Source organism: Panicum virgatum, chromosome 1N (genome assembly GCF_016808335.1).
Source record: "Panicum virgatum strain AP13 chromosome 1N, P.virgatum_v5, whole genome shotgun sequence".
Taxonomy (NCBI): Eukaryota; Viridiplantae; Streptophyta; class Magnoliopsida; order Poales; family Poaceae; genus Panicum; species Panicum virgatum.
In genome coordinates this window covers 35,400,267-35,410,707 of record NC_053145.1, presented here as the reverse complement: position 1 = coordinate 35,410,707, position 10,441 = coordinate 35,400,267, and positions in this window count along the sequence as shown.

The following is a 10,441-nucleotide window of genomic DNA, read 5'->3' as shown; positions in this document are numbered from 1 at the left end:
GCTACCACACACCGCGACCTTAGCAAGTTCAACAACACAGACGGGGTCTCACCAAAGATCATGATATCGAACACGACCCCGTCCGTCGTCCTTATATTGATATAGAAAGTAAACAAGCAATTCCTATAAAGCTCGCGAGTGATAGGCAATCACTCGACTTTTACCGGTCCTACAAGCTTAGCAAGTAATCGAACTCAGGTCTAGTGTTCAGTACATAGGTTCCTAGGATCATGCATCTAGGGTTTCAATTCAAATCCTAAGAACTGTAAATGCATAAGCAAGTAATAACAGTAAATGATAATAATTTGAAATATAGGTTATGTCCGGGGCTTGCCTTCTCGGTAGTCGCTAACTAATTCAGCTCTAGGCTCTTCCGAACTTTGGTTCGGGGCTTCAGTTAGTTCAGCGGCGTTCACCTGAGCTTCGAGATCACCTCCGTCAGACTCCGGGATCAGTTCGTACGTCCCGTCCGATAAGGTAGTCGTATCTATATGTAATGCAAGAACAACATTATAAACACACATAGGCAAACGTTTATAGAGTAGTTAAATAACAAATCTAACTACACAAGGCATCATGATCAACAACACAAAAGAAGTTGACTAACTTCATAAACAAGTGGGGGTGGTTTTCTATAACAAACAAAACATAGTTTGCTAACAAATCAACTACTCAGATTAAAAACAGTAATAAATTCTTCCAAAATTACACTAAACATAAAATTAACAAAGCAATCTACCCTGTAAAAATCATGCCAAGACATGTAGCCGTTTATTCACAAAAATTCATTCATTCAGACAACACCTAGAAAAATCTTGAATTATACAGTTCAAACTGGAGCAAATCAGAAGCTCAAAATTTAACAGGAGGTTCACACAGAAACAAGCTAACAGCTGTGAAATTTTCATGATTTTATCTACAAAGAATTAATTCTGAGAAAATAAACAAAATAGAAATCAGATTAGAAAGATTCATTTTTAGCTCCTGTTATATCCATGAACTAAAGCTAAAACCTCCTGGACAAACTAAGATACTCAAGAAGAACATGAAGAAATATTTTCATGATTTATTACGAACATAAACTATTTACCATAATTAAAGTCTACTAAACAATGATTAAACCAAATAAATAGCTACACCAGAGAACTAATCATGAAATTTTTATAGAAATACTAGTGTTATAAGAAAAAACTACCATAAAAGTTTCACTGCAAGACATGGCTTCAAACAGTAGATAAGAAAAAGATAAATACAACTAATAATTATGCACTAGCAACACAAATCAAATTTTTCAGCAAAAACTTGCAACTAAAGCCTAACATATTATGGTTCTACTGCATAGAGCTCTTCAAGAGGATTCCAAAACATCAAGATTTGCTATTTTACGAATTTCCTATGAATTTCTACTGAATTTCAAAGTTTACAGCAAATCCTAACAAACAAGTCCCTGAAGGCACTATTCATATGTGTCTTGGGTTTGCAGACAGCCCCCTGGGCTTCTTCGAATTCCAACCCGAGGCCCTTAGCCAAGGTCAGAGAGGGGGAGCGACGGTTGACCGGCCGTTTCCCGGCGAGGGGCTCACCGGCGGCGAGGGGAACAAGGTGTGGGAGCTTCACGGGTTCACGGCACACCACAGGGTGGTCTTGGGGTGCGGGGAGAGGCTCGGAGGCGGCGGCTCGACGGAGCAGGGCGGGTCGGTGGCGGAGGCAAACGACGGCGGGGTAGCTCCGGTGAGGGTTGGGTGAGGGGAAGTGGCCTGGGAGCTGCGCGGGGTCGAGGCGGGTCTAGTGGCGGGGTCAATTGAGGGCGGGGGAGTGCGGAGGAGGGGGTTCGACGGCGAGCAACGGCGACAGAGCTCGGCTACGGTGGCGTAGTTCGAGGGCGAGAGGGTTCCAGTAGGATTTGGTCGACGAGAAGTAGCTTGCTAGCTGCGCAAGGATGAGGCGGAGCTGGTGGGGTGCTCAGCGTGGGCGGGGATGCTGCAGTGAAGCGGGTCGACGTCGGCGTCAAGCTCGCCGGGGTTCTGTGGGTGGCGGCGGCGCGTTCTAGGGCGTGGGAGCGAGGAGGAGGCGAAAGAACAGGCAGACTGGGGTGCTGGGGTTTTTGTAGTGCCCGTACGAGCGAGAGGAGAGACCGGCGGCCTCTGCAGCGGGCGTGCCACCACGGCGGCGAGGTGGCGGCCGGCGGGCTGCTCTGAGCGGCGTGGCAAGGCGAGGAGGCACCAGCGCGGGCAAAGGAGGGCGGTGGGGAGCAATAGGGCGACGCGTGGCCAGAGCAGCATGCGGAGGTGGCGTCCCGGCCATTCCACAGCGGCGGGCGCAGCGCCGCTGTCTGCCGGCGGCGTGGAGCAGAGAGCCAGCAGGCTGGAGGAAGGGGATAAGGGCCAATTTGCAATACCTGAAATTTCCAGGGACCCCTCTGTAAACAAGCAATAACTTTTAAAATAGGGCTCAAATGAAAAAGTGCCCAATATGAAAGTTGTTCAACTTTTCATGATCTACAACTTTGGTGTTGTGCTAAAATTTATTTGATCAAAGATTCAAGAGCTAAATTTGAAAACATAAGAGGGATTTGAATTTAAAGGAAACTTGACTTTTTCAATGAAATTTCATTTCAATCTTGGGCTGATTTGAAAAGTTTCCTGCCATGTAATGATTACACCACATTTTGCAAAAACACCCTCCACACAAGCTATAATTGCACACCCAATTCAAATATAACTGCAGAAAGGACCTTGCATAAAATCATAATTGCACATATAACCTTTTATAATTACAAAAAGGTCCTTTTTTCAAGCAAAACAAGCACATGATGTATAAAAGGTATGCAACACTAATGTGCAGACACCTAGGGTGTCACAGCCTTCCCCCCTAAAAGGAATCTCGCCCCGAGATTACAAGAAGACTAAGAATGGAAAGGTTTGATACCTGGATTTGTTCTAAGAAAGTCGGGAAAGTTTCTTTGGAGAAAATTTTCAGTCTCCCAAGTCGCTTCTTCTTCAGTATGATGATTCCATTGGATTTTGTACATTTTAATCTTCTCCCTTCTAGTACTTCTTTCCTTGGTGTCAAGAATCTTGATTGGATACTCCGTATAAGATAGATCGGATTCAATCTCGATATCTTGTGGTTCAAGGATCTCAGTAGGTACCCTGGTGCACTTCTGGAGTTATGATACATGGAAGACATCATGAATGGTGGCCAACTGAGAAGGAAGACGAAGTCGATAGGCAACGGGTCCACCAGTTTCGATGATTTCAAATGGTCCGATGTATCGGGGTGCTAATTTCCCTTTGATACCGAAGCGTTGAACACCTCTAGTAGGAGACACTCGCAAATATACGAAATCCCCTACCTCGAATTGTAAAGGATCTCTTCTTTTGTCTGCATAACTTTTCTATCTTGATTGGGCTGCTTTAAGATTAGTCTGGATAACTTTAACTTTCTCTTCTGCCTCAGAGACTAAATCTGGCCCAAAGATTTTGCGTTCTCCAGCTTGTGACCAACTCAAAGGAGTTCGACACCTTCAACCGTATAATGCTTCAAATGGTGCCATTTGCAAGCTGGACTGATAACTGTTATTATATGAGAACTCTGCCAGTGCTAGGCATTTGTCCCAATTCTTGCCATATTGAATAGCACATGCCCTTAACATGTCTTCAAGGATTTGATTTATTCGTTCAGTTTGCCCATCAGTTTGTGGATGATAAGCTGAACTACGAATCAATTTTGTTCCGAGAGATTCTTGCAATTGCTCCCAGAAACGTGCAATAAACTGAGCCCCACGATCAGAAATGATCGTCTTTGGAACTCCATGCAAACGAACAATTTGATCGAGATAAATCTCTGCATACCTCTTGGCAGAATAAGTTGTATGCACTGGAATAAAATGAGCGGTCTTGGTGAGTCTATCAACAATTACCCAAATAGAATCATGCTTCTGCGAAGTGTTGGGTAAACCGACAATAAAATCCATACTGATGTCCTCCCATTTCCAGGATGGAATGGGTAAAGGTTGGAGAATACCAGCTACTTTCAAGTGACTAGCTTTAACTTTTTGACATACATCACACTCAGAAACATATCTGGCGATTTCTCTTTTCATTCGAGTCCACCAAAAATTTTGTTTAAGATCTTGGTACGTCTTGGTACTACCGGGATGAATCGAAAACTTCGATAGATGTGCTTCGTCAAGAATTTGCCTTCTAAGCTGATGATCCTTGGGTACAACAAGTCGAGATTCAAACCATAAAACTCCTCTATGATCCACTCAAAAACATTTGTACTTCGCTTCACCTTGGGATAATTTTTCCTTGATGATCTTGATACCCTCATCATGTAATTGTGCCATGATGATGCTATCATGAAGTGTAGGCTCAATAGATATATGGTTCAAACTTCCTTGAGGTACCATTTCTAGGTTTAACTTCATCATTTCCTGGCATAGAGTTTCATTGAATGGCTCTATAGATAGACAATGGCATTGTGACTTGCGGCTGAGTGCATCCGCAACCACATTAGCCTTTCCTGGATGATAGTGCACTTCTAGATCATAGTCCTTTATCAACTCTAGCTAGCGTCTCTGTCTCATGTTGAGATCAGCTTGGGTGAAGATATATTTGAGACTCTTATGGTCAGTATAAATATTACAATGAGTTCCCATAAGATGATGTCTCCAAAGCTTGAGAGCGTGAATAACAGCTGCTAACTCCAGATCATGTGTTGGATAATTCTTCTCATGATTCCGGAGAGCTCTTGATGCATAAGCAATAACTCGGTTTTCCTGCATAAGCACACAACCAAGTCCCGTATCAGAAGCATCACAATAGACATCAAAAGGTTTGGTACTGTCCGGTGTAGCCAACACGGGAGCAGTGGTGAGTCGAGCTTTGAGAGTTTGAAAGGCTTCTTCACATTTGTCATTCCAAACAAACTTCACTCCCTTCTTCAATAATTCCGTCATAGGCTTGGCTATTCTGGAGAAATCAGGGATGAATCGACGATAGTATCCAGCTAAACAAGAAAACTGCGAATTTGATGAACTGAAGTAGGAGATTCCCAATCCATCACTTCTTGTACTTTAGTTGGATCAACTAATATACCATCACTGGAGATAGTATGGCCTAAGAATTTCACACTATCCAGCCAAAATTCATACTTGGAGAATTTGGCATAAAGATGATGATCTCTTAATCGTTGAAGAACGATACGCAAATGTTGCTCGTGCTCTTCTTCATTCTTGGAGTAGATCAAAATATCGTCAATGAATACCACGACGAATTTATCCAGCTCCGGCATGAAGACTGAATTCATCAAGTACATAAAATATGCTGGGGCATTGGTAAGACCAAAAGACATAACCAGATATTCATAGAGTCCATATCTGGTCGAGAAAGCAGTCTTTGGAATATCACAAGGCCTGATCTTTATTTGGTGGTAGCCAGAACGAAGATCGATCTTAGAGAAAACCTTAGCTCCAGCTAATTGGTCAAACAGGATATCAATGCGGGGTAGAGGATACTTGTTTTTAATAGTAACCGCATTGAGTGGTCGATAATCAACACATAGCCTCAAGCTGTTGTCCTTCTTCTTCACAAATAGGGCTGGACATCCCCAGGGTGAAGAACTTGGACATATAAAGCCCTTGTCAAGAAGGTCTTGGAGTTGGACTTTCAATTCTGCTAACTCATTTGGAGGCATTCGGTACGACCTCTTAGAAATAGGGGCGGTACCGGGTTGAAGTTCAATAACAAACTCGATATCTCTATCAGGGGGCATTCCCGGCAAATCATCTGGAAATACATCCGCATACTCCCACACAACAGGGATATCTTCAAGTTTAATTTCTTTTGTGGCATAGGCACAAGAGTTGAAACACTCGCGTTGTGGTAGATAGAGTATGGTGGCTCCTTGATGTGGTGAATCTATCTCAATGGCTCGGGAAGAGATATCTAGCAGTACTTTATGTTTAGTCATCCAATCCATGCCCAAAATAACATCCATGCCTTCTAAATTCAATAAGATCAAATCTGTCTTGATCAAACTACTACCCAGCTTAATTGGCACATGTCTAGTGATTTGATTGGAAGCTATCTTCCCACCAGGGGTTGTGATCATAAAAGATCCCTTAGTATGACAAAAGTCCAATCCTATTCTTGCTCCAAATTTGGCACTTATAAAACTATGCATTGCACCAGAATCAAATAATATGACTGCGGGTTTATTATGGATAGAGAAAGTACCCGTCATGACTGGTGCTCCTTCTGGAAGGTCTGCGAGAGTAGTGAAGTTAACTCGCCCTTGCCGGACTTGCACCATTTGCCTCTTGCCCTTGCCCTTGTTGTTGTTGTTCTGATTGGAGTTTTGCCCTGGATTATTCTTTCTGGGTTGCGGACAATTCTTGGCAAAGTGATCAGTACTGCCGCAGTTATAGCACCGATTGTTGCCATTCCCACGATTGAACTGTGGGGCATTCGGCCTTGGGCCAAACTGCTGCTGTTGCTGATGCTGCTGGTGCTGCTGCTGAGGTGGTCTAAACACAAGTCTGCCCACTGGGGCATTTCCCTGTGGAGGTCTGGGTGGAGTATTTTGCACCAGACGATACCTCGGTGGCTGGGCACTCGAGGGTCCTGTGGGTGCCTTCCGCTTCTTCTCAGCACGATGGGCAGTGATGCAGTCCTCTTGAGTAATTGCTAGGTTGACTAGCTCATTGTAGGTGTTGGGCTGAACAAGGTTCAGGCGTTCTTTGAGCTTAGTAGTGAGGCCACGAAGAAAATGGTCACGTTTCTTGGCATCAGTATCAGCATGATGGCCCGCATATTGGCACAGGTGATTGAAAGTCTATGCATATTGAAGAACAGTACGGGTTCCTTGATTTAGAGCCAAGAACTTATTCAACTTTCTCTCTATCAGTCCCTCAGGAATATGATGTGATCTGAAGGCAGTTCGGAATTCCTCCCAAGAGATAACATGCTCAGCAGGCTGCATCTCACAATAATGATCCCACCATATACGTGCAGGGCCACGAAGCTGTTGGGCGGCAAAGTGGGCCTTGTTGGCATCAGCACACGGTACCGCTAATAGAGCAAACTTGGAATTGATTGTACGGAGCCAAGCATTAGCATCTAGTGCGTCATCAGCTCGGCTGAAGAGTGGAGGTTGGGTACCAAAGAACTCCTGGTAACCCACGGGTTGAGCATCCCGTCCTCCATGCTGTTGGCGTGGCTGATTCTGTTGCCCCTGGACCAACTGGCGAAGCAGCTCAGTCTGCATGGCCATTAAGTCGGCCAGATTCGACGGTGGTGGTGGTGGCTGCTGAGATCCACTGCCAGTCTCACGGCCGAAGCCTTCAGGCGTTCCACGAGTTTGACCAACCATCTGTAATAATGGAAGACATCCATTAGATACATTTCTCTTGCTCCCAAAATCAATGGTAAATGCAATGATCAAACACTGGATATCAAAATTAAATCAGCAGAATTTAACTAAATGTGGTGTAGCACAGTATGCACAACACATATTTGTGCAACTCATAAACTCAGAACTGGTCAGCTGTTAGATAGCCTCATGCTCCATCGTATTGATACTTCAACGCTGAGAGCAAAAGGATAAAGAAGATAATCTAGCAATTCACTCTTCACCGTTCTGTGCTACGCTGCTAATCAACAGAGATCATAGAAGTGATTGGACTAAAATAGAGTCTCCTAGATTCAATAGACTAAATTTGATGAGCACACATGCCACAAAATTTGCAACATCTTAGTATTCATCAAACAGCGTGGAAATGCACAAATGAAGAGATTTGGCAAGTAGGAAGATCATGATTTCCAAACTGGTAGTCGCTACTTATATTACATCCAAAGTAGCATTTTTCATACAACCTACATCACACACCCTTACCACATATAATACAACAAGTGGTACTCCTCCCTAGGGCTATTTTACAACATCACTTCCCTATGTACATATGCTACAACAAGAAAAACACAAGCTATCTAGGACAAGTCTAAGGTGCCTAGAAGTCATCGAGGTTGCCCACAGAAGAGGCACTGCCGGAAGAAGAGTCGTCCGGCTGAGGGTTAGGCTCAGCAAGTGCGTGCTCTGAATCTAAATCAGAAACTCCCTCAATCTCCTCTGGGTCCTCTTCTGCTGCTGCAGGCTCGGCTGGAACATCTAGTTGCTCCTGGAGCACACCAATATGGGCTAAAGCATCAGCCCAATCTGCTTGAAGCTCATTCACCTACCCCTGAAAAAAACCAATAACTGTGTTGCGCTGCTCTATCTCAGCACCATGCTCCATAGCCTGATGCTCAAACTGTGCAATGGCCTGATCCCTACCAGCAACGGCATCCTGAAGTCCCTGAATCTGAGTATCCCTCAAACGAAGACCTCGCTGAAAGGACTGGGCTAAGTCTATCACCTGCTCCATGTGTTGCTGCTGAAGTATCTGGTAGTGAGACTGCGCATTCATATATCTGACTACTGCATGAATAGTCTCCTCAGCTACATCTCCAATTAAGTGCCCAAAGTGTGTGGTCCTGAAGAGCCACTCTGCCTTACCAGCATTGACTGCTGGAAACAACCCAATAGGATATGCAGCTACCTCCTCAGGATGGTGCTCACAAAAAGTAGTAATAGCTCTGAGAGCTGCCGTCTCAAAAGCATCCACCAAACGATATCCCACCACCTCAATATCAATAGGTGGCCAATCCAAGGTGGGGTGCTGAGGAAGGGTCATGGTAACTCTGTTCTTCTGAATTCCGTCCTCAGAAAATTGGCGTCCCGTGTACTGGGGTGGATCTGGGTAGTGGAAGATACGAAGTGAATCCCAAAGAATCCTCGGAAAACCCTCCCAGTACAGACAGTCGGTATGAGCAGTTCCCTCCTCATCCCAACGGATATGGTAACAGTCCGCCATCTGAATCAAAAAGATTCAAATGTGAGTTGTGTGATTATCTCAAGACTTCTCAAATAAAGCTTTAAGAAGATTGCGGAAAAGCAAATATGATTCTAATCCAAAAGATGATATGACTCCAAACTCAGAAAATAACAAACCACAATCGGTACTGGTTCATCATTTGAGATTCTAAGAAATGAAAAGATTCCTTATAACAACATGATGGGGCTTAGGATGAAAACAAGACTCAAAAACCATCTTTTTCATCCAAGAAAATCTAAGCATTTTAACAAGCATGCTCCTAAAATCAAAATTTAACTCACTCATGATTTAAACACACTAACATTTATCTATGGGGATTCATACTAGAAAATCCTTACAAACCTCATGTAACAACTGCAAATACTAGGAACCAAAGTAAGCATCAATCAAATATGCATGCACGTCCTGTTCGTTCCTCACAAGATAAACAATTGCCAACTATCGTTGGGCTTACGTGGTTAGCACGGTGGCATACATAAATACGGCTCTGCCTATATAGCTAGTCGATACATTCTAACCGTTCTTAACTCATCGAATCGCGGTTAGTGTACCTGCAGAAGATTGACAGAACATATATATATCCAATGAACCTTTCATGCCAGCACTCATGAAAGCGTCCCCAAACATTACCGCTCACTATAGAAGCGGCAGCCATACAATTTCCGCCATATGGCCAACGTTAACATACGCTACTCAGTGGCGTATTCACGAGTTCCTTTACTCCCAATATAGTCGACCGAGATCGGTATATTGGCAGCAGCTCAAGTAGGTCACTACTTGAGCGCAGCGTTCGGTTCGCATCGCCGACGGGAAGGTCAGACTCCCTCAGCTGACTGAGCACACTTTACTTCCAATATAGTCAACTAATAATCAGTATATTGGAAGCACCTCAAGTAAGCCACTGCTTGAGGGCAGCATTCGGCTCGCATCACCGACGGGAAGGTCAGACTCCCTCAGCTGACTGAGGATCCTTACCTTCTTACCTCAACGTAGGTGCGGCGTTACAAAAATTAAGGATTGCTTGTGAGTATGGTTTGACAAAATGTAAAGTGCTGGAAGTCAGATAACATAAACCATACATAAATAACCACCTAGTAATTCCCATAAATTCCCTAGGACTTTACGTTCTATGCACAACCCTTAACGAATCCAACGTAGTTTTCCGAAATCCTTTGTTGTTCCATTTTATACGGAAAACGATTTTTAAGGTTCCAACACCTCTAGTGTACGCTTGTAGCTCTGATGCCAGTGGTGGCAGAACCACCTGAATTATCCTGGCTCAAGTGCGCAGGCCATCGCCATAAAGGCAACACCAGCTCAAACGCACTTCAAACGGAACAATCCTTGGTCTGTCGGGTAACGTCCCGATACAACCACCGGTTCTCGGATCGAACAAGCATACCCCGCACGAAGGCGAGTCCAGAGATATTACAACCACAAGTTTTACATCACAGGCATAAAAGTTATTACAAACCAGTTCTAAAGCATTATTACAAGACCAAC